This window comes from Tachypleus tridentatus, chromosome 7 (assembly GCF_004210375.1).
Source record: "Tachypleus tridentatus isolate NWPU-2018 chromosome 7, ASM421037v1, whole genome shotgun sequence".
Taxonomy (NCBI): Eukaryota; Metazoa; Arthropoda; class Merostomata; order Xiphosura; family Limulidae; genus Tachypleus; species Tachypleus tridentatus.
Genome location: NC_134831.1, coordinates 83,778,855 through 83,806,201, shown reverse-complemented (window position 1 = coordinate 83,806,201; position 27,347 = coordinate 83,778,855).

Sequence of the window (27,347 nt, the reverse complement as noted above, 5' to 3'; positions counted from 1 at the left end):
TTATTTAAATAATATTTACCACGATAATTTATTTTCAGTTTAGTAAAAATATCCTACATTAGAACAACGTCATTACTACTGTATTGTTTGTTTGTTTGTTTTTAATTTCGCACAAAGGTACTCGAGGGCTATCTGTGACAGCCGTCCCTAATTAAATAGTGGAAGAATAGAGGGAAGGCAGCTAGTCATCATCACCCACCGTCAACACTTGGACTCCTCTTTAACCATCGAGTAGTGGGATTGACCGTCACATTATAACGCCCACACAGCTGAAAGGGCGAGCATGTTTGGCGCAATGGGGATGCGAACTCGCGATTCTCAGACTACGAGTCGCACGCCTTAACACGCTTGGCCATGCCGGGCCCCTGCTGTACTGAAAAAAAACAAAAATCAATATTTACCTCAAAATATAACAATGTATTTTTGTTTTGAGAAAATAATACTTTAGCCCTATTCTGAGAAAACAACATTACAGATCTGTCGTTAAGAAAAGAAACAATAGTTCAAATTGTGTTGTCGAAGTATTCAGATGAAATTTGTTCTTACTGTTTCTCTAAATGATATATCTTACGATAAGGTGTGTGTTCATTACCTGTTATATAAATACATGAGGTTCAAACCCAGGGATTTACTTTCATTGGGAGCATTTCTATCTGTCTATGGGAATAAAAGTTCTTAGAGTGAATAAATTTCATGTGTTTAGAAATTTTGACAGCATGAGTACATTGGTTATTTATTATATGCTAATGCTATCTATTTTTAGAAATAATAGAAATGAAAAGAAATATTTGAATTTTCAGAAATCACACTCGCAAATTTGTGCTCCATCTATAAACAAGAAAGTTATACCTAAATACCATGGTAAAATAACTTTTTAAAAGATATATGAAAATTTGGTATTTGTAATTATTTTGAATGTGCAACTTAGAAATAAATTAAATATATATTTACTTTGTTTCTTATTTCAAACTATGTGGGTATTGCCATTTTGAATTTATTAAAGATAAATATAAATATATGTATACTTGTCAACGAGTGAACTATTACAGATGTTTAGATTGATAAAAGTTTCGTACTTTGTTACTTGTGTTATTCAAAATAATGTTTCAACATCATAAAAACTAATATGTTATTTCCAAGTGATATTTTGAGAAATTACCATTTTTATTTCTTAAACTAAAAAATATACAAACCGAAAATCGGATTATCTAACAAAATGCATTAAATATCGAAAGTTCGCAGTATAGGCACGTGCAAAAAAACAACAGCGGCGACATCTTTAATTAGTTCTATGTTTATTTGCCCGGCACACATTTTAAACGAAATTTTGTTTATAACCCTCCGACTACGTGCTGAGTACAAGAGTGAAGTGTTTCAACTTAAAATTTTACATGTTAAAATGTACGAGACAACGTATGATAGGATATAATATGCTTTGTAGTAGGCTTACACTGTATAGAAAATGTATTTAATTTAATATGAATTAGTTTCTTAAAAACATTAAAAAGACGGTTTATTAAAACTTCATTTATATTCATGTATATAATACATTCCTGCTTTACGAATATTTTAAACTGTACTGCACTTAGTTGTATCTTTAAAAGATAGATGGTAATGCATTCTTTATAACAGTTTGACTTTTTCATAAAAATGGATTGACTGTCACTAATGTTTATCTTTAGATTATTGTAACGTTCTAAATGTAGATTATGGTGTACATTAAAGTGAATATTTATTCACAAATATGCTTGAATAAAAATATATTTGGATATTTAAATGATAGATAAATATATGTGTTTTAGCGAACTGCTAACAGGGCAAACTATCACAGTTCTTTGTTGTGTTTTATAAATTAGTGTATCTAAACATATTTTGGTAGTTATAAATTAATGGAAATCAGATAACTTGGCAGTAATCTTGAATAGAAATTTCAAGTATATAAGCACTTGAAATGTGTCTATACAGTTTATTATTTATTGGTAAAAATATACCTTATCAGTTTGTTATTTATTAGCAGAAGTAAAGCTACTAACTTTATTTATTTTTAGTGCGTGTTTTTTAATAATAAAATCGCATTGAACTATTTGTTTTAATATAATCCCATTATTTTAAGAGTATAAATCCAAAGATTAACAGCTGAACCATGAGTGAACATTAATTAGCCAACCTACACAATTTTTTATTTGTAAAATTCTACCTACAGAGTTTTTTATTTAACAGTAAAACTCTAACTTTTATAGTTTGTTATTTACTGCCTATGAAGAACAAGACGTGGATTGGTGATGAGGTTAAGACGCTCTACTTGTAATATAAAAGTTGCTGGTTCAAGTTCCGGTAGTACCTTATAACGTAACGGTGAATCCCACTTTTCGTGAAAGAGCAACCTAAGACTTGAGATTTATCATATTCTTTCGATTTATTTAAGACATACATTGATAAATTTCTTAAAATAAAGCAAGCTTGTTCTGGCTGGCCTTCTCATTCATGACATGTGGAAGAAAGCAGTCTTATGTTGACCAATATAACAAAAATCAAGGAATACAACTGACACTTGAAGATATGTTCTTATTTCAGTAGAAAGGTCAGTTGAATAGTTATGTTTTATTTCTTTCAAGTGTCGTTAGGGTATTTCAGAGGACAAACTAAGAGCTACCTATGTAACATCATTAATCAAATGTAATAAAAAACTCACAATAATGTTTTCGAAATCTAATATTTATCTTAAGCTCTCGTCACGGAAAACTAGAAGGATGATACACAGCAAATATTGTTATGAATTAAATATACTTTAATTATATAAATCTGGTAATATTTGGTTTTTAACTTTTTCCATTTTATTAAGCAACCACTGAAAGAAACACATTTTTGCAAAAGTTATTTGTTGTCGAAATTTGAAGCCGTTATTTAAATAACATTTAATTGCACCTGTGTTTAAACAATTAACCAGAAAATACAGTTTTCTATATCCTTCTTCTTTAACAAGTTGAACACAACTTTTAATTAAGAAATTCACTATTCCAAAACAACGGAGATTTTTCTTTACATACAATCTGGTCAAATACGGAATATTTTTGTCACTTTGGATCATAACTGTTGCTACCACTTCAACTTGAGTATTTCATACTAGAAAAGTGTGATTGTTTTAGAAGGACCAGATAACGTGGTCATCACATCTTTACTTAAGTCATTATAAATACATGTATGAACCATTTCTACGATCGAATGTGAAGATTTTAAAGCTAGTGTTAGTCCAAACGAAATTCCGAACAATAGAGAATACGTAATGTCAGAAGTAAACATGATAAACAGAAGGACAGCTATCAGTATTATAATCCAAAGTTTAATATTTTTGGAGATTTGATGATATTGTGATATGAAGAATGTGTTTTTTTTTCTCTTTCTGCTAAATTCAGTCGTAAGAATTTTCTCACAGCTTTTAAACACAGTTGGTTCATCATCAACTGTTATCGGTTCAATCGTGAAGTTAGATGTAGAAAATGTATGATCATTGATGATTGAAGAAGCCATGGCAAAATGGTGGACAGTTGGAAAAGTTGTCTAATAAATATATCCTCTTTGAATAAAGAAAATAAAGATCACATGTAGGAAGACAAGTGATGAAACCTTAAATGTGTGTTATAAGGTTGTCTGTCCTATTTGCTATCCACATAGAAAAAAAGAGAAAAATCAAATTATACTATCTGTTGTATTAAAAGCGAATGTTTGACCCACGGATTTCATCATTATAAGTCTCTTTGTCTACTGCTGTGGCACTGGATAACTTAGACGAACTTTTATTCCAGCCTTAGAAACATACTTGTTATCACTAGATGCACCTCCGCAGGGTTTACTATATTGTCCCGTGTCGAGAGTAAATAAAACTAAACTTAAGAGTACCAAATATTTTTATTTCTGTATTTTGGATTTTATTCAGCCGGTACCTCAGATTCTCATCGTCCTGGAAACAATAACCCCTTAAATAAAAAGATAGAAGAAACTACAATAAGCGATGTTTAACAGTTAATAAAATAGTGAAATTCAGCCAACTTGATTTTATTGCACACAATATATTAGGTTTTGAGCTGCTTTGTTTTTCAAAAGTTATTTATTTCACTTCCTTTCGTGTCTAGTAAATAACGTATTTCTAACAAATTATACCCTATTTTTAAATCTCGTGCAGTGTTTGTTCTTCATGGTGTTTATAGACGTCCTTGTAAAGAAAGTGGGTGTATAAGGTGATAATGTTCTCTATCGTTAGTTTTCTAGATAAGATAAAACTTTTTAACATAACAAATTTACACTTATGCTCATACTTATTTGACACTGTTTTAGTTGGAGAAGTGATCTAATAAACAGACCTTCCTTGTTTTTGTTTAAAAGAAAAAAGAAATGAAATATACTTGTATAAAAATATTAAAGACTTGAATAATGAAATCTATATTTAGCGACATGTGATATGAAAATCAGATAAAAATGAAAAGTAAAAACACATAAGAAATCAGATTTAAGTCCGAAATACCCTGACCTCTTTCTGAAAGACAACATTCTTGCAAGAAAATGTCAGATTACAAAGAGGACAAATTACTTCCAGGATACAAAGGTCATATTTGTCACTGTTGGTATGGAGCATGTTACAAGGTTAAATCAATCTCTTTAACTGATAGCGCTAAGATAATGAGGCTGACAAGTCTCGAATTATTCCGTAACAATAAAAATACAAGATAATTTCCTTCATGAATAAGATTTGACAAATGTGATGATGGAAACAGAAAACGTAAAGAAGGAAATCACTGAAAAATGGTTTCTAAGTAAAAAAACAAACAAACACAATTTTCATAATTTGTTTGTTTGTAATTAAGTACCAAGCAACACAATATCCACCCTGTAATCTGTCTACCACGGGTATTGAAAGCCGGTTTCTTGCATTTCAAGACCCAAGACGTTCCGCTGTGTCGCTTAGGGGCATATAAATATTAAACTCGTTTATAAACTAAGCTTGGATTCAGTTACAGACTTCTTTTAAATTTTGTCACATCAACTGTATCCGTGTAACATATTTTGTTTCAATAAATATTCTTGTTTTATACATTTGTGAAAAAGGTTTATCGATTCATTTCTGGTTCTCAAATATTGAACTATGAATTGTTCTTACTAATGACATCATAAAACAACAGTTTAAACTAGCCTACGTTCTGTCTACATAAAGTGCATGGATAGCAAAATCAATAATTAACAACAAAATGAAACATAAATATCACCGATAGAACAAAGGTGAGTTAAAGTTGACAAACCTTAGATCGGAATAGAAAGATATTCTAGGTCTCTGACACGATTCAAATATTTTTATTCTTTACTTATTTACGTTTTGTACAAGTGAGCGAACTATTTGTTCCAAAAACATACTTCAGATTTACAAATTATTATTGACGGTGTCTGGTCTGTATATAATGGGCACGGGATGGCCAAGCGCGTATGGCGCGCGACTCGTAATTCGCGGGTTCGCGCCCGCGTCGCGCCAAACATGCTCGCTCTCCCAGCCGTGGGGGCGTTATAATGTGACGATCAATCCCACTTTTCGTGGGTAAAATAGCAGCCCAAGAGTTGGCGGTGGGTGGTGATGACTAGCTACCTTCCATCTAGTCTTACACTGCTGAATTAGGGACGGCTAGCACAGATAGCTCCTCGAGTAGCTTTTTGCAAAATTCCAAAAACCAAACCCTATAACGTTTGTTTGTTCATTTTTTAAGTGTAAAAGTACACAATGCGCTGTGTTCAGCACCAGGATCAAAAAGAAAAAAATTGGCGTTATAGGTCATGCAATTACTGAGTCCCTAGGAGAAATTTCTAAGCTCATAAACTGATATTTTATTTTAACTTGTTTTTGTAAACATAATATTATCTATGCCCATTACTTTTCTTTTTCTCGTCTCTGTGAGACTCAGACAGATAAGACAGGTGTGTTTTGAGCCTGAATGTTAAAACAAATACACAACATAGGCTAGAAAAAATATCTCTGAGAACAAATCGGATTTATCAGTGCATTCAGAGCCGTCTCGGTAGATAATGAATAGGTTATTACTGCAAAAAGAACAGTTTTGGTGGGTAATAATTGGGTTATTATTGCAATTAGAGCTGACTTTATGGGTTATGATTAAGCTATAAATGTAGTCAGAGTTGTCTTGATGAATGATTCCTGCTCTTCATAAACATCTTGTTACACGCAGAAAGCAAGAAAAATCCCGAAAATTCCTTTCATTTTATGACATGCATCATTACACGTATCACATATCAGTACAATAACGAATTTACTCCTTAGGAATGTAATACTAGTAACATCTTATATGCGAAGTGCCAGTAGATTATATCAATTGTTTTTAAAGAACGTTAACACACATAGCAGTGACAATCGTGTTAGTATGGATAACATAAGTAATGTTGCAATCAACTTAATACAGGATCGGTTCACCAAGTACACAAGTAACTTAGAAACATGTCTTATCCTACTCAAGTGCTATAGTGCTCTGTGACCCCTCTGTTTGTTTAAATTTATAAACGTCAGTAGAGTTCAGTATATGAACTGAGACTTGGGGAACATGATCTCAGGTTACAAATATATAGTCACTTTGGACATGCGTTTGATTAAATGACAAGACGCTAACAATCGTAATTGTTTTATTTTTCAGATATTTAAGAAAATTATTAGTAGATCTGAACTTGTTGTATGATTACATATACGAAGACCTAAATACAATGAGTGGAACTAACAGACAGCAGCGTAGTTTACAACATTCCACGTGATGGATGGCACGTACTTTATAGAGCTGAAACTGACAGACGATGTGTAACATTAGTGTATTTTCATGTACCGATTCATTTTTTCAAAATTCAATATTTGGTGTACATATGTATATATATTCGTTTTTCAATTTCTACTTTTGTATTTCTCATGTTCATTTACATAGTTATATATATTGTATAATTATTAGCTGTTGTTTTTTGCTGTATCGTTCCATATCATTGTTATACATTTTTGTGTATACTTTTTACATTATACTTTATACATTTTTGTACTGCTATCATGTATAAGAAATTCTAAAGTGGGAAAAAATGCTATCTTCAAAAGGTAAGTTTTATCTTACTTACCACCAGATGTGAGTACCTTATTTTCCTTATTTTTTATTTTATTGATTTACTTATTTTTCATCTTTTTGTGTTCATCTTTTTGATGTTCATATTTTAACTTGGGGGAGCAGTCATCTTTGTACAAGTCAACAGGCAGTGAAGGGTGATACAGATATGGGACGTTGTGGGCTTGAGCACCTACTTCTCGCCCTCCTAATTTCTAATCTTCTTATGTGAGACTAACGAATTGGAGGTTAAGACTGATAGACGATGTATCCCCACAGCAATATTGGTCCTTTTCGGCAGTCACCTACAAAACCTAGGACATATTTTATAATCCCACGTTATACCTTGTACCATAGAATTCTTTTAAAAAATTATATACAGGTATTTTGTTTCATTTTAATGCGTTTTGTTTATGGCTTAAATATTATGGTTATAATATATGTATATATATATATATAAATAGATGTAAAATTTATAACACGCACATTGATACTAATTTAAATACATATATTACACTCTATTATATTCAATCGAAAGGAATTTTTACGTTTTATTCATAATCAGCTATTATCACTTAATCGTAACATTGGATGTAGAAAGTGGATGATCAGTGTATTATATTTTGTTAGAAGTTATCAAAGGTGTAATTAATATATCTTTGGTTCTCCTTAAAACAATGAAAATAAATTGGACCTGTTGAAAGAAAAGTGATGAAACATTAAATCTCTTATGTTTTGTCACAGGTCATCAAAGTTTTATCGAACTGAAAACATTACTACATGTATTCATTAAAAAATTCATAACTTTTGTTTGAAGTTATATCAATATTTCGAAAAAAAATTAATGTCCTCTACGTTAGAAAATGTAATAAAATGTTGATAGACGAGCCTAATATTTTATTATTTATATTTCATCTCTCTATAAATATATAATAAACATAAACCACAAAATTCTGTGTATCTGTGTGTTTGAATCTCCGTTATGGGCCAATCGGAAAATTTTGCCATTTCATGATTTAATTTAGTGGGAGATGTAAGTGTAGGGTGATAGTGACATTTATTCGTCAACTTATCAAATGTTCGATTTTGTATAAGAGCACTAAGTTTGGTAAGTTGATGAATGAGGTTAATAAAAACGTTTTAACAGAAAATCGATATATTTTACTTTTAGTATAACCTGCCAAGAATATTCAAAATATTGTTATCAGTATTGTTCTCCGAGACGTATTACAGCTAAAAGTTCCTTAGCTGTTTCCATAAAATGTTAAGTTTAGGATTTAAGACTTAAAACATCATCTTAATTTTTGTTAAAGGTAAACCTGCTAGCTATGTGGTTTTTGAATGAATTCTTTTTTGTCAGTATACAACAGACAGAACTTACTACGTGAATTTATAAAAGTAAATGTAATGTGAAAGTGATGAATAGACACAAGAGTTATACATGTATCTCACTTACAAAGTACTGAACACAGTATTAGCAACAATATAATATTTTCCTGAATATTAACTTACACATGTTTAATTGTTTAATTCTTAAGTCGTCATGTTTGTGAATATGTTTCCTTCAGCAGTAATGAACATGGGAAGAAACTGGCTGCATACCTACAATATATCAGTTGCAATTATACCATGAACTATAAAAGTTGGCTGTTTTTTGTGGTTGGAAATTAAAAAAATATTTTAAAACAAATTAGACAATTATAAAGAATTTGGAAAAAAACGATATAAAGAAACAAGGTTGTCACGCGCATTTTAACCAACAGGAAAATTCTTCTTTCGTCCTTGCTGCCGGTTTATTCATATCGAGGCACGTATCTATGAAAGCATTAGGATTTCGAAAACAAGTACAGATTTAACCCTCGTCCCATCAACTCGTCTTGTAAATTCAGCGGCCGAGGATTACCGCTTCAGCAAACTCATTTCTCTTAATAGTCGGGTTTTGCGCTTTTCGTAACTCGTTATTAGGTAAGTGTCGTGGGAAATGTACGTTTCAATATATTTTGTTTGTGCGTTCTTGGACCAGTACAATACTTTTCTCACAGCGTTCTGTGTTTTTCATTTTCAGATTCTGTTTTTTTTACCCATCGTTATGGCTACTTTTAAAAGAAGAAAAGTGGACTCTAAGTGTCGTGCTTTCAATGAAGAATGGGGAGAAAAGTACTTCTTTGTGGAAACAAAAAACCAGAAAGCTATTTGTGTGATATGCACCGAAAATGTTGCCGTTTTGAAAGAGTACAATCTTCGGCGTCACTATAAAACAAAACATCTATCAACTTACTTGAAATTTTCAGCAAAGTTCCGTTCTGAGAAATTTGAATCCATAAAACGTATTTTTGAATATCAAAAGAATCTCTTTGCGAGAAAGTTTGCTGAAAATGAATCTGTCACTCGTACAAGTTACAAAACAGTGCATAGGATGGCAGAGCGAGGAAAACCTTATACTGACGGCAACTTCATCAAAGAATGTATGATGGAAGCAGCAGGACAATTAGCTGTGTCCTGAAAAAAACAATTTCTTTGAAAGTGTCAGCCTTTCAGCAACTCCAGTTGTATGGAGAGCAGAAGAACTTGGAGAGAACTTCGGATTACTGATACGCCAAAAAGCTAGAATCTTCCTATGGTAGCCTTTCAGCAACATCAGTTGCACGAAGAGCAGAAGAACTTGGGGAGAACATCGCATTACTGATACGCCAAAAAGCTAGAAACCTCCTATGGTGTTCTCTGGCACTTGATGAGTGTACTGATCTCTCGAGTACGTCACAACTACTCGTGTTCATTCGTGGAGTTAATTTGGACTTTCAGATCACGGAAGAGTTGACATCAGTTTGCAGCATGCACGGAAGAACAACTGGAGAAGACATTTTCATGGAAGTGCAAAAAACTTTGCAAGAATCAGCTTAGAGGTGTAACAGTTGATAGAGAAAAAATCATGACTGAAGTAAAGAAGGGTCTGGTGGGGCTGATCAGGAAACAGTTGAAAGATCTTCAACTCCAAAGCGCAGTGTTCATACACTGCATTATACATCAGCAAGCACTCTGTGGAAAAGCCTTAGATATTTCTTGCGTACAGAAACCATTCATTTCTGCAATGAACTTCATGCACTTAATCATCGCCAGTTCAAGGCGTTTCTTGAAAAAATTGATTCGGATTTCTGTGACTTTCCTTATCACACGGCGGTGCGGTGGCTCAGCTGTGTTAAAGTCTTGTCTCGTTTTTATAAGCTGAAAAGAGAAATAGATATATTTCTTACCGAGAAATATAGAGCCGATCCACTTATGTCGGATCCAACCTGGTTGTCAAAGTTGTCGTTTTTGGTTGACATCACATCCCACATGAATGAATTGAACTTGCAACTTTCGGGGAAGAATAACCTTGTCTGTGATCTCTATAGAATCATTAAAGAATATCTGAGAAAGCTGTCATTGTTTGAAGCACATTTGGAAGGAGGAAACCTCTCTCATTTTCAGTGTTTAAATGAGTTCCATGCTGGAATCACAGAAGATGTCAACCTGGCGTTTCAGAAAAATATTATTGGTGATTTAAATAAGCATTTTAGATAGATTTTCGGATTTCGACAGAATCAAAAGTGACATTCTCCTTTTTCAGAATCCTATTGATTGTGTCATTGATGATGTGCCAGTGGAACTTGAGCTAGAGGTCGTCGATTTGCAAGATAATGACTTGTTGAAAGCAAAACACAGAGATGGGCAACTTATTGAATTTTACAGCTGCACACCTAAAAATGATTTTTCATAGCTGAAGCAGTTCGCATCTGGTATAGTATCAGATTTCGGAATAACTAATGTCTGTGAACAAGCATTTTCAAAAATAAAGTGTGTGAAGTCGGTACATCGATCAAGGTTGACTGATGAACATTTGAAAGCAATTCTAATAATTGGATGCAGCAATTCAAAACCAAACATTGAAGATATTTTGAAAACCAAACGTCAATCTTATAAATCTCACTACCTTTTTTGCGGCTCAATGAAATTCAGATATGTTCTCACTATGTGCGATGTGACAATTGTTTTTGCTAATGTCACATTCTTTGATAAATTCTTTTGGTAAATAAAAGTGTTGGTTGTATTTGTGTTTGTTTTTATTATATGTGTGTATTGCATGCTATTTCCACATGGCTAATGTGGCATCCTAAACTTAGTGTTAAGTATTTTACAGAGAGCTTTCGTTCTAGCTCATCAATATTGAACATAATGATCATGAGGCCCGCGTTTCTCATTCCCCAAGTAATCTGGCCCCCTATGAAAAAAGTTTGGTGACGCCTGGTCTATGATGAGAAGTGAGTTTCATATAAGAAAATCACAAAACTATAGTTTGTAACTGGTGGTTTTATCATTTGGTGAAGTGTAAATGACTGATTATTCATGTTACGGAAACAACTGCCAAATCCACGTGAGGAAGAATAATTATTTGGCACAGTCGAAGACAATTACTTCACTTATAAATAGGGATTCTTTTACGATTAGGATTCTTAACAAATGTTTGGTATTGTTGTGATTTTTCTGAATGACTAATAATGTGATAAAACAAGAAAATACAGCAGGTATTAAGACAAGCCCAAGGCAAACCTTATCTTCAAGAGTTATACGTCAGTAACCACGTGACGACGACCTCAGAGTAGATTAGTATCAAAGTTTAACTTAAGTTTAACTTGATGAAATAATGCTTCGAATTTTATTCTTATTCAGTGGTTTTTTTCAGTAATAATGACATTGAATATAAAGCCACATAATGCTCTTTACTGTATTCCTGAGGGAATAAAATATCTGTTTTAAGTACAAAGATAAGTTGTGTTTAAAAATAGTTCTTTACATTAGTTTTTACATTTGATTTTACCTATTTATTAGATTTCTACCAACTCTCTTGATCTACCAATGGTCGAAATCTCCAATCAAGAAAGCCAGTTTGAACTTCTAAAATTCATAACGTTGTTTTAAAATTTGAGCCCTGATATTCTGAGCTAACTTGGTATTTCACCTACAATCGTTTATTTTTTTCTTATGAGAAAGACATCTTATAAGTTGAATCTTTAATTTTTTTCCATTTTTTCTATTATTTTATAATTACAGCTTATTTATTACATTTTGTTTAACTTACATTTATTATTTTGAAATATCCAGCTCATTACTGTAGAGAAACAGAATAAAAAGTCTCAACTGAGATATCCAAAACGTGTTGAGTATTTTACGAATTTAACTGGATTGAAAAATAAACATTGTTATTATTAAAGACCTAAATATTTATTTATTTCAGTTATTGTTTTATAAAACGGTTTCGTTATTTTACAGATACATTTCCATTTCAACATACGACAACTTGTAAGGAAATTGCTCAAACAGTACACCAGTGTCACATACTTTGAATCCACTGTTCAAATAAAACTCAATTGCCCTTGAATTTAAAATACTTGTACGAACTTGTATCTTCTTACACTCTTCGGCTTTACTCATTTCTATACATCTTTTCACCATTAACTTTCCTATTCCATGACTTCGTAGACCTTTCCTCACATACATCCTTGCCAAACGTCTTTCTCCACTCGAAACTCTTTTGAGTAGCGCTGTTGCAACAAGAACACCTCCGATTTTACCTACGAGGAATGTGTGGTTATTTTCACGTGACGAGGCGAGTGGATTAATTACATCTGGACTATATTCGTTGTATACTTTGTTGTGAAGCTTTCTTAATAGCAAAAGTGACGATACTAAGGCTATTGTAATACCTAAAGTAATGCCTAATATAACAGATATAATAATACTTGATATGAACGCGTAAACTGTAGTAATGACGAATACTATAAAGATCCAGATTTTGATGTTTCTGATCATTCCACTGAACAGGAAGGAAGTAGAAGTTTTCCTTTGTTCCGCATACATCAGCTTCAAAAAGTCCCGAATATCTTCTTCATCATCAGCGGTTAAGGGCTTAATCATTAGGCTGGAAGCAAAGATTGTGTTAATAATGGTATCTGATGAAGCCATGACTCCGCTGGAGTTACATAGGTGATGTTATTTGAAGTCCTATGTAATATTTAAAGAGACATTGTTCATGTAACAAGTAAAACGTTCCAAATTAACATTACAAGTAATATATGAGCACTGTGTTTGTCATAAATTTTGTACAAGGAAATAATTAGATTAATTTCATCACGACCTCATGCTTAAACCAAACGTGTACATTACAGGTAGAAATTTATACCTTTTCAATTTCTAAAATATTCAGTTAATAGTAAAAATAACTGACTTAGATTATGAGCTTCACAACAAGAACATAATAAGTAGGTTTTAATATCAACTTTTCTCTTGGAGTCGCTTTGATTTGGTTGAAATTGTTTTGTTCTATGCATTATAATTTAAGTTTGTAATTAACCGCAGAGAGGCACAATGATTATCCAACTTCATTTTCTATTTTATAAAAAGTCTGCAGACTTACAGCTGTTACACTACGGGACATTGTTTCACAAATATATTACAGTCGGAATTAGTAGTATTTTACTGTATACGTAACTAACTGCATTGTTTTACATATCAAAATCAATGTCCCGTAGTGTGACGATAAATCCGTTACACTATTTATTTGAGTGTACTACGCTTGTTTATAAATAGCTTTCTTTGTTTGCAGGTGATGTATATTCTTGACTGTGTATTGCGCAAGCCCCTCTTGTTTCCGAGATCTGAAGAAGTTTCATGAGAGTGATAAACACACTAAATCTAAAACTAAAACACACTAGAATATTGTTGAAATGTCGAGAATCTCCAGTAATTCTTATAGAATAAACTGACGCAGTGAGAGACAAAGAAGATTTGACAGTTCGAGTCAGTGTACAAAAGGCCTAGGAAACTATAATTGTGATTAACGCCTATTAATCGAAAACCTACAGAATTTAATCATGAAAGTTTATAGATTTCGAACAAAACCAACCGTTAGAATTTTTACTAGGGGATTAAATATCACCATCGGTAAAAGACAGCCGTGTCAGGCAGATCAATCGATGTGTTAATGCTTTAGTCGAGGACATGGATCATCGACAAAATATTTGGTCCTAGACTGGATATAAGATTCAGTGTTGTCTGGAAGGTTGGAAAACCTCTTGTATATAAAATATAATTTGCAATAAGTATTAGTAGTAACAGTTATCATAAAGTGTATTAATTTTGGTTTCGACACTAAAATATATTTGTGTTCAAGTAAAATTATCTGTATCGATCTTATTGACAAATACCACAAGTTTTATACATATTAACAGATAATTAACTTCCACATTAAAATTAAAAATTCCGGTTGTTTCAGAGAGTAATGCGTAACGCACGTAACGAAATAATTCGAAGGCTTGTACGAAATTAATTTTAATACGCAACATCAGGAAACCCTACATATACACTTCACTCTTTATGAGTAAAATATTACATCTATAGTTTGTTATTTATGAGTAAAAGCCTACAAATACTGTTTGTTGTTTATTAGTAAAATATTATTTCTAGACTTTGTTATTCATTAGTGTCAGTGTATTTATACAGTTTTGTATTAATAACTAGAATGCTATTTATACAGTTTATTTATATATGCGAGACAAAAATCTAAAGCAATTCACTTTATATAATCTAACAATGTAGCTATAAAACAGGAAAGAAATTCATTATTGATTACTGATGTAAAAACTTAACTGATTGGAAGAAAACAAACGACGTAAAACTAAGTGAATAGCAATTTGTATTTACTTACAAGAGAAGCAGCCTTTTTTCTTACAGTTGACAGAACTTACCAGGACAATTCTTGAAGAAAATTGAGAGAGTATACCATAATATAAATAAAACGATAACGCTAAGCCTATCATAGTGCGGGGCCTACAACGTCACTAGTCATTCCAGGGTTGGTATAAGGAGCCGATAACGTTCAGATATTTCTAGACGTAAAATTCTCCATTAACATCGTTCTTGAGAAAAGCCACAAACGCACACACACAGATAAAACGGAGATTATGTTCTTTGACAATCGTTTTTTTGTTTTTCATTCTGGTCAATGTCTTTCCAAAAAGTTCTGTAACACCCAATTTTTTTTGGGCAAAATATCTGATATCAATTTAACATATATCTAATATTCAAGAATCGTAGATTCAAGGTACGTGTGTAAGTGTTTAATGTGATCAGGCAGTAAACTGGAAGATACTACATTAAACGTGCAACAGTTCGTTACGCAGTCTATACAAGAGATAAATAAACTGGAAAAAAAACTTTTATTTTCATGAGCGTCAACGATTGAGAAAACAAAGTTGATGGGAATGAGAAACAAGAAACAAATATAAATAAGTAGATAATCATAATATTATTAAAAAGTAGCACACTTCAGTACGTAATATGTAATATGCTTGGAAGGATACAAGCGTTTAAAGTTTTTAAATTGTCTATTTCGGTTAATATAGGTTATTCATTGTAAAATATGTGGCCGTAAAGATAGTATAAGTACCCAACATTTTTCTTCTCTCAGACTCTTTAGCGATGATGTTTTTATTCGTTCACAAGAAGTGGTAATATTTTAGGGTGTATTGGTGATGATACAGTATGTGGAACAGTTTTATTAATATATTCAATGTTCCTTGACCACAGTAAAGTGACATTTGGTGAGTACTCACAATATTGTACTTTGTGTCAGACTTTTATTTGTGTGAAGAATAGAATAATATCAGTTTGACTCGTAATCCGAGGGTCGCGAGTTCGAATCCCGGTCGCACCAAATATGCTCGCCATTTCAGCCGTGGGGCGTTATAATGTGACTGTCATTCCGAGTATTCGTTGGTAAAAGAGTAGCCCAAGAGTTGGCGGTGGGTGGTGATGACAAGCTGTCTTCTCTCTACTCTAACACTGCTAAATTAGGGACGTCTAGCGCAGATAGCCCTCGAGTAGCTTTGTGTGAAATTCAAAACAATCAAACAAACGTGACCATATATTATAAAAAACACTGATATAAAATGTGTTTCTGTGTCACTTTTATTATAAAGTATTTATTATTACATTTTGATATTATATCACATTAATTTTCTAACACCAACACTCTTCCAGGACTTCACCTTTGTAAGTAGTATCACTTTCATTAATCCTCAATTTGTTCTTTAATTTAATATTAAAAACAAATAAAGCAGTCCATTTAATACAAATGAAAAGAAAACAAAACACCTTGAACCCTCACCTTTACATTTCTCTTGATGAGTTTTCAAGTTAAAATATACTCAAATTGATAGTTGCGTGCAAACACTTATGATTTTGCTAACATTAATTTTCGTTTTTTTTCGAGAAATCGCATGAAAAATTTTCAAACTTTGAAAGATTTCAAGAAATAAATTTTGGAGAAACTGGATTAATGAGTTTGAGTTATGATAAATTATTCGAAAAATTAAATTTCTTATAGGATAGATTTTTAAAACTGGAGAAATGACGAGGTTTTCTTTGAATTCGTTATTCATTTTTAAGTCATTGTGGAAAAGACTTTGAATTTGGCTTCAAAATAATTATAAACAATTGTAAATAAACATAAATATAATGGACCTATCTGAAATTGTACATTTTAGAAATATATAATAAATGTTTTAAAGAACATACTCGTTCATCAGTGTTACTTTTTCAGTCATTTCTTCTTCGTTACTATGAACAAGTAATTTCACAACACGTTATGTTTAACTTAATACCGTAACAGGGTTTCATTGAATAATAACTAGACCAGCAAATAATATTTTATCATTTAAGTCATGTAAGAATGTTGAAAGAACATCATGGACACTTATAATAAATAAATGGTGGGGGTTGTTACTTTACATTAATATCTTAAGTTTCAGTTAGTTAAAAGCAAAACATCCTATTAGGAATTATGAGGAAAATTTGCAACAATGATTATTCACAATATCAAATAATCCATTTAACATAAAGTTCATATTAGTAGCAAAACTATTGTTACTTTCTTAATATTTGAAATAAAAGTTTTATAAATAGTAACACATCATTTCTATCTATTGAGAGATAAGCAGACTTTTAAGTATTTTTGACGTGAAACAACTGTTATCATACTTGTGATAAAGCATGGTGAGTGTTGTGGTTATATTGGTTATCCTGTAAGTTTCAACAAAACCATACAAAGACCGCAGGACACGAGACCGACGTTAAGGGATCATGTGGATAATCTTCGCTTTCCAGCTTCACCTCAGCTTACTGTGTGTGCACACCATAGGTGACCACAAACCAGGGTCAAAGCAGTTAATAGGAATAACTTGATGTAATTTTTAATTTGTATTTGCAACTCCACAAAAAGCGAGAAATTAATTAGAGAACAAGTTAAACTAAGACAGTGTCCGAACAAAAAGTTATAACTTTGGCAACAATTCTGTAATATATTTTTGAAAATAATACTGGTCAACAAGTAGACATGTCTAGCCAGTTGCTGGTGTCTTTACGTATTAAAAGAAAGACATCCATGTTTAAAGAAAATGTCAAGACACTGATGAAATAAGGACTTATAACATTCAACTCAGAACAAAAAATTCCACCGATAGTCCATCAGTATATTGGTTTTTGCCGTAAATGATATCTATTGAATTTATTAAAGATATAAATATATGTATACTTCTAATCGAATGAACTATTTATTACAAATACTCAAATAGATAAATGTTTTGTTACTTTGTTACTTATGTTATTCAAAATAATGTTACATCATAAAAAAACTAATTTATTTCCATGGAAAATTTTGAGAAATTACATTTTTATTTCTTACACCAAAAGAAATATACAAACCTAAAATCGGCTAAAAGAATGCATTAAATATCGAACGTTCACAGTTTTAGCACGTGCAAGAAAACAGCAGCGACGACAGCCTTAATAAGTTCTAGTTTTATTTACCTTGAACATATTTTAAACGAAAAATACGTTTGTAACCCTCCGACAAGTTCTTACTATGAATTAGTTTGGGTTCAATCTAAATCATAAATAAAATCATCCAATTTGTCCGGAACTTTAAATTTACACACCACTTTTGGATAGATGTACAGTGTCATGATAATAAAATTATGTGTTCACTTTGGTAACTGTAGACATATATTAAAAAAAATAACTTCAACAAGAGAATCAACTATTGGGAAGTATAATATGTTTTCAACTTGAAATATAATATCGTTTTGGATTAATCCACAGTTTAAAACTATTATCACACCTATTAAGAGTTTAGTGTAGAATAAAGTCACAGTGATAGATGTTTCCTTCTTTTATTCTTGTTTAATTGTAATAAAGCTACTGTAATAAATTTAACATCGTCATTGAAAAAGAATTTGAGAAATGCCAAATTTATATAAACAAATGATAAATTGTGCAAAAATATCTTGTATTGCAAGAAAAATTCGTGTTAATATAGATAGATATACTAGTGAAATACAGTTATATCATCACAAACATTGGATATTGAAAGTGTGTTGCTAAAGTGTACTTTCACAAATTTGTTACGTGTTAGTGGAAGAAATATTTCTTCCACATTTCTACGTGTCATGTTTGGTGCTTTTCAGCAAATTTTTACCGAGCTCTTTCGTGGTGTGGAAGGAAACGTGGCCTTGAAGATTTCTTGGTTTTTAAAGCATTTCTCTCGTAGATGAGGTCTTACTGTTCTTGAGCTGCATTCTACATTCGTAAAAGCCTTAATCTGGTTTGACGATCGGCTGATGTCTTGACGGACAACCCGTCGAATCCTCCTCCTCAACGCCACTGAAATTTTCTTGGGCGACCACTTGAAATTTTTGTTCCGTATCACTCAGAGTCTTTTACTAAATTTGCAATAGCAGTTTTACAACGCCCAATCTCACCAGCAATGGCACGTTGAGAGAGTTTGTTTTTTGTTTGTTTTTGAATTCTCACAAAACTACTCGAGGGCTATCTGTGCTTGCCGTCCCTAATTTAGGAGTGTAAGACTAGAGGGAAGGCAGCTAGTCATCACTACCCACCGCCAACTCTTGAGCTACTCTTTTACCAACGAATAGTGGTATTGACCGTCACATTATAACGCTTCCAAGGCTGAAATGGTGAGGATGTTTGGCGCGACGGGGATGCGAACCCGTGACTCTCAGATTACGAGTCAAGTACCTTAACCACCTGGCTATGCGGAACCTCCACGTGATGGATGTAGAAACGTTCACACATGTGAAACTGGCAGACGCTGTAAAACACTTGTGTTCATTAAGTTTCACCTTGACGCATGCCACGAAATAATACAGATAATTTATCAGCACTTTTCTCACATGTACTTTTCTAAATACACGTATTACCTTACTTCCAGTCCATAGATAAGAAGAGACGTATACTTGGAGGCCATACACTTAGCACGTTTTATCTTGAAACTCGTTTTTTTCTTATGATATTCTCAGTCTAAAAACCTAACCTGAACTGGTGTCTACCGATTTACTCCATAAAAACAACAATTTGAGAAAGACAGTTAAATCACCCTCAACTCCATAGAAGCAATGTCAATTTACAATATATAAAAATTTCCATCATAACAAAGAAAACAGGTTTTCGTTTTTCTTGGAACATTCCCATTGATCATTATCTTATCCATCTTTGTACTCTAATACAACATTGATATATATATGTACATTACTTTAATGTAATGATTTTGTTTGTCATATATTCAATACTACTTATTAAAACATTTGTTTCTTTACTATAAAAGTATCTCTTTTTTAATTTATGTTTTAACTGTTCATAATATGTTAATTTCACTCTAAATAAGATTTCATATACAACATTTTGTGAAATGTTGGAAAAAGTAAAATATACCAAAAATTAAACGTAATCTGGTAATTGTTCTTTCTGTATTACAAAATAAATTAAACAAAGATATAAAACAAGTTTCGAACCAAAGTGTTGTAAAATTGGTTTTTATTTTTTTATCACTTTTGTTCAAGAAAATATTCAAGTAAATAACTTGTAAGAGAAGTAGCAGTGTTTTCGTTGAGAAGGCATTTATATAACGCAGTTTTTCTATGTTAGTCGCTTCAGGAAAAACTAGAAACCGTCATGATGATACCCATCAGTATCCGCCAATTCTATTTCGTTCAGTTCATACCAGTTGGTACAAGTCTCCGTGTCACCTATTAAGGTAATGGTAACCTCAAACCAAAAGGGAAACACGATCAACAAAAATTGTAAGTGGTATGTAACTCTTGTTTTTGGTAAAGCATTAATGAAAATGTATTCCTCCTCCATAAAGTGAGAAGGTAATTTGGGAGTTCGAATTGCAATCTACGGGTCGCGAGTTCGAATACTCGTCACACCAAACAAACTTATTCTTTTAACCATATAATGCTACGAGTAATATCACTATTCTTTGGTAAAATTGTAGGTAGTGATAACTATTCGACTCCCCTTTAGTTTTTCTCTTTTAGATAACGGACAACTAGCGAGATAATCTTCCTGCAGCTTTAGATGAAATTCAAACCAAATCTGTTTACAAGAATGTCAAATGGAAACATCGCACAAAGGTTTAGAAAATTCTGAAATACAGTTAAAGGTGTATTATTAACTAGATGTGACATGGTGGGATACAGCAAAGTAAAATATAGCTTACGATTGCATGAAATTGGCTAAATCCTGCTACTTAGTTTACTAGCTACTAAACAGCATTTTTAATGGTTTTCATATCTACTTTTTCAATATGTTGTTGTGTTTCATGACTGATCAACAGAACAGTATACTAATAATACTTATTCTAATATTTATAACATATATCTTGAGTTGAATATTCTGATGCTTAATCTTGAAATATTTACACAATCTGTGTTTGAATTTTACGGAATTTAATGTTGTTTGGTGACTTTGATTCGAACTCGTGATTCCTAGTTTGCGACTTCATCAACAGGCCATACCGAACAAAGATACGAAGAAATCGTGAATGAATAATCTGTCCCTCAAATTTAACAACGACTTCAAATATGAAAACTATCTTATTCATATTTAAAATATAGAAGCAAACTATGGAATCAGACCATCTGCCTTCAAAACCATCTTGGCCTGAAAACATATTATTAATTGGGGAACTATTGAAATAAACTGCATATAAAGTTATAAACATTGGAGATGGAAATGGGGCACGTTGGTACACAGAGTAAATTATTTTAAAAGCGCGGTCAGGAACAAATATTAGCTTGACCTGATCAAATGATGGCACAACATGTCCAAAGAAATTCTCAAAACCAATATGCCATTTATATAAGGTATCGAATCTATCTTATTCAGAAACGGAAATTCTAAAGCCTTTGTTTCAGCTAATATAACAATTTTAAGATGGAATAATGCAGGGGTTACCAAAATGTAGCATCCCGAGAGCCACCTCATAATTTTAAATATTTTCCAGGAATATCCTCTCATATCTCACAACAGGCTAAAACAACAACGATACTAGGTATCTGTTTCTTATGCCACTTCAATTATATAATATTTATTATTACATTTTTATTTATAGTTATGTTAATTTTATTACAGTATAAAAACAATATTTTCACCTTTGTAACTCATTTCGCATTGATTAATCCTAAACTTGTTCTTAGTTTAAAAAAAGAAATAAGTTAAGCATTAAATTAGAGAAAAACCGAATAAAATACTGAAATCTCTCACCTTTACATTTCTCATGAGGAGTTTCCAAGTTATAACATACGTAATGTGATGGATACGTATAAACACTTATGATTCCGCTACAACAGATTTTTTTACTGAAAAAAGACAACACCTGAAACGTTTGCGAACACTCAAACAGTTCACGAACTGCTTTTGGAAACCACTGGACTAATGTATGAAAGTTATGAGATGAATCCAGTTGTTTATAGGAAAGATTGTTTGAACACAATATTCGATAAATGGTTATTGTGGAAAGTGAAAGAGAATTTGAGTTTGGCTTCAAAATCATATTAAACAAAGTGAAAATAAACATAAATATAATAGACCTAACTAAATATTATGAATTTTGGAAATATATAATAAATGTTTTTAAGAACATACTCGTTCTTAAGTGTAACATATTTTCACTTACTTCTGGTACCTTAGTATCAACCAGTTTGCCAACACATTTTCCCATAAGTAAACTTCCATGTATTTTTTGACGTAAAACCACCATTATCATACTTGTAACAAAGCATGGTCAGTATTTTGGTTGTAATTGTGATGCTGAAATGGTTTCTATCTTACCGTACAAGGACCCTATAACAGTAGATCGATGTTAAGGGATTATTTGTATAATATATGTTTTTCAACTTCACGTCTCGTTACTGTATGTGCATACCAGTGATGATCATAAGCCAGTGTTAGAGCAATTAAAATAAATAATTTGATAAAATTTTAAAGTGTATTTACAACACTACAAAAAGCTACAAATATATTAGTGGACAAAATGGACAAGTTCAATCAACACAGTGCCCAAAACTAATATCATTGACAACAATTTTGATGTATAAATTGGGCATAAATATTGGTCGACAAATAGACAGAGCTCATCAGTTGCTGGTGCCTTTACACATTAAGAACCTTTCATCTAAATGTAGATGAGAAAAGACATCCTCCCAAAAAGCAACTTTTCTTTTACTTTTGGACTATCTGTGGAATTCTCATGTTCCGAGTGGAATAACCGCTCACACTAGTCAACACTAAAAGGTTCAATAAGCTGAGAGGAGAAAGCTATATCCAGTGGGTGGATGAAGTGTGCAACTTCATCCCACATAAAAGTCTGAACGACAGGCAGAACAAATAGAGAATGAACATGAAAATTACACGCACAAAGAATATCTAACACCTCCTGCAAAATTATACCATCTGATAGCTAGAGTTGATCAATGTGTTGGGATTTCTTTCATGTTTGAATACTGTTCCACTGTACCCTATTCAAGGTATACGAATCAAATAAAATAACGAAACTCAACCATTGTCAATCTCACACTCAAGGAATATTAGTAATGGTTTATTTTGATTTATTTGTAGTATGAGTCACCATATTGTTTCTAGTTCTAGAAACGCTTAAATAGGAAACTTTATTGAAACTTATGGTCAGACATATCCAGTTTTTGTATATGCTGTATGTCTTATCTTAGAAAATATTAAGTTAATGATGCTTTAACTGGAGTTATCTTACTCAATGATATCAGTTATGTCTGCTTGATGTTAACTGGCAAAGTATGAGACAAAGTAAAAATTATTGAGTCTATAGATCAGTTACCAGAACCCAGCTCTGAATTCACTTGTAGTTACGTACAAACATATTTACGTTTGCTCATTCTTCCTGTAAAGGAGTTGGAGGAAAGTTTATGAACTAGTAGAACAATGACACCTTCTTGCCTTTGCTACTTTTTAGGTACAACCACTAGCACTGATGCAGTATAAAGAACAGGGATTTCAGTGGGAACAAACTCAAAACCATGTAGAACAGTTTGAATTGGCTGGTTTTGTTTTTCGCATAGAAACCATGTCATCCTAGAGAAATCAAGTCATTGAGTTGTTTATTGCACGTCAATAAAGTACTCAGTATCTTCATTTTGCTCAGTCATTGACACGTAGTGCATTTTAAATTAAGTTTAAAATTCAGAACATCTACTTTCTTATCCATTTAGTTTCAAATGGAGTCTCCATTGAATCTACTTTACTTGTTACAATTAAAATAAATTGCGTACATAGGTTAAATTTACCTGGTTTATTCACCCACAATAAGAGAATAGTAAAATATTTTGATATTCTAGCGACGGAAAGACATAAGAATTGTTAGTATATCATAGAAGTGGCATAATGAGCATACAATGACAAAAATTATGTAGAATTTACAGTTATATGGCGTTACCATGGAATTTTTTTCACTTATATAGTATGCAAATGATTATGTGGTATTAAAGACTTTACATCCCAAACATGCTATTAAAACTTTTGTTATTAAGACGTGTATGAAGCTTGAAATGGGTGAATCAAAGATCTAATAGGGTAAGATTAGTCACTTCTCCATAAGAGACACCAACATATCAAGTTGATAAGATTGAGGAACAGTCGGAGTATGTGTTATCATATATTACAAACAATATTAGACGAATTGAACAGGCATATGGCAACGGTAAAACCGCATCGCTCTATCGTACCACATAAGTTTCAATTTAGGGCCAAATACCGATTATTCTCCAACTAGTTTGCAATCATTGTCACACGTATGTCTTTCCTCTGAGAAGATGTGGTTGTATATACCAATTGACGTTCACCTAACATGTTAATTCAACAGATTAACACTAGAGATAAGTGTGCTGAAAAATCTTAGCAGACCAAAACAGGAAATGTAAGTGCCAGATAAAAATACAAAACACTGACGTAATAGAAGAGGAGAGCATAAGTAGAGTGTTTTTGTAGTAGATAAAAAACTAAGAAGACGTACTATTTGAAAACACAGTAGATTAACTATAAAGTTTGGAGTGATGAGAAAAGTGTATATTCATATTCAAGAGTAGTAAATGCTGGAATTGTTTGTCATGGTGATTTAGAAAGGAACAGAACTAGAGAAATTCACTATAGTGATACACGAGTTAGAAGTGCTGGAAAGAAACAGTCAGTAGACTGAAAACGAGTTTGAAGTAAAGTAAAAGGTCGTTAGACTGACACAAGTTCTCTGATATTATATTGAGAGTTTGGAGAATTTCATCAGGCTGATGAAGGTGTTAGGCGTCAATAGAGATGTTAATATTAAAATAACAGTACATCTAAGAGGTGATGAAACTTCGTAGAATGGACGACAACTGCCTGTGTGGAGACATAAGTGTAGAGGACGATGTTTCGAAAGTATTCCGCCTTTTGTCTTCAAGTCAGTGTGTGTGTAAACGGGAACGCAAACGAACTTAACAGGGGTTTAGTTTAGAGAGAGAGAGAAGTCTCAAGAATTCCTTCCCCAACTGGGGTGATCAGGAACGTTGTAGTTCCTCTTTGTTTCCTCACATGAAAGATTAACTAACTGTACTTGAAACTTTGTCTGTATTTAATTTTTACTTGATTAAGGTGATGAAGTGCGATGAGGCATTATAAAATTAACAGGTGAGAAAGAATGAAAGAAAGGCGGCACCGAAGAATATGATAAACGAAGACCAGAGCCTGACAAACAGATATCAACGTAAATAAACATAAAACGAAGTGAGCCAGACCAGAGCCTGACAAACAGATATCAACGTAAATATCAACATAAAACGAAGTGAGCCAGACCAGAGCCTGACAAACAGATATCAACGTAAATATCAACATAAAACGAAGTGAGCCAGACCAGAGCCTGACAAACAGATATCAACGTAAATATCAACATAAAACGAAGTGAGCCAGACCAGAGCCTGACAAACAGATATCAACGTAAATATCAACATAAAACGAAGTGAGCCAGACCAGAGCCTGACAAACAGATATCAACGTAAATATCAACATAAAACGAAGTGAGCCAGACCAGAGCCTGACAAACAGATATCAACGTAAATATCAACATAAAACGAAGTGAGCCAGACCAGAGCCTGACAAACAGATATCAACGTAAATATCAACATAAAACGACCCGATCAGGGCTGGACAATAATGTTGCTTTAGCTGGGATCTAAAATCCAATGCCTGAGATTTGATGTTGGGAGGGGAAACGGTAGTGCCCCGAGAAAATCCACTTTCACAGGAGAGGCGCCGAAAGTTTTACCTGACCTGTGCCCGAATCTGAAAAAGAAATACGTATAAATATAAACATGAATTCACCTTATCTGTGATTATGTAGTTTGTTGCGTGATTGTTGAAATACGTGAAATGTATTTTGTAGGTGCACTGGCTTATTTACATAATGGTGCAGTGAGTTGATTTCTGTGTTCTGCTTTTAAGTAATATTTGTATGATATTCTGTGAGCCTGTTTCTAAGAGTTGATAGGTTACAGATTTGGTGTATATAGTTTACGGGTGTGTACGATGGTAGCCTGTTTGCTACTCTTAATATTCTATTTTGTTGTACTTGGATTTTCTGTATTGTATTGATAGATGTATAATATGTGACTTGACATCCGTATTCTATTAACGGACGTATGTGAGCCTTGTATATTTGGATGATAGTCTCTGATGAGCAGTTTGAATGTTTGCTAGATGTGGCCACTAAATGTGAAATACGTGTTTTGATGGATAAGTGTGTGTTGTTAACATGTTTTTTTCCATGTTAATCTTGAGTTGAAAGTGATGCCAAGGAAAGTGATGTGCTTGCTCATGATGATAGATGTGTTGCCAAGTGTGATGTTTACTTTTTCCAGAGTTTTTCTTTGTCTTTTTAATTTCTTATAAAAAGTGATTGCTTGCGTTTTTGTTGGATTCAAAACCACTCTTCACTTGTTGCTCCAGCTCGTGACATTATTTAGTGTTTTTGGAACGCGAGACGTGGCCATTAGTGAGTTTTTAGGGATACTCCAAATAGCAATGTCGTCTGCGTATTGTGAATTGTAGGTGTACGTTAAAATGGGAAAAGGTATATTGTGAATTGTAGGTGTACGTTAAAATGGGAAAAGGTATATTGTGAATTGTAGGTGTACGTTAAAATGGGAAAAGGTATATTATGAATTGTAGGTGTACGTTAAAATGGGAAAAGGTATATTATGAATTGTAGGTGTACGTTAAAATGGGAAAAGGTATATTATGAATTGTAGGTGTACGTTAAAGATTATCACTGACAAAAATAATGTGCAGGAGTGGCGAGATGGCGGATGCTTGGGGCACTCCTGCAGTTATATTAAAAGATATTGATGAGGTTATATTGACTTTTACTTGGGCTGTTCTATCTGTTAAGAAGTTTGATATCCATTTAATAACAGTGTGATTTATTTTCAGATGAGTTAATTTATACTTAATGGCGTTATGCCAAACACTGTGAAATGTTTTTTTAAAGATTTCGTTCGTTCGTTCGTTTTTGAATTTCGCACAAAGCTACACGAGGGCTATCTATGCTAGCCGTCCCTAATTTAGCAGTGTAAGACTAGAGGGAAGGCAGTTAGTCATCACTACCCACCGCCACCTCTTGGGCTACTCTTTTACCAACGAATAGTGGAATTGACCGTAACTTATAACGTCCCCACGGCTGAAAGGGCGAGCATATTTTGCGCGACGGGGTTGCGGACCCGCGACTCTTAGATTACGAGTCGCACGCCTTAACATGCTTGGCCATGC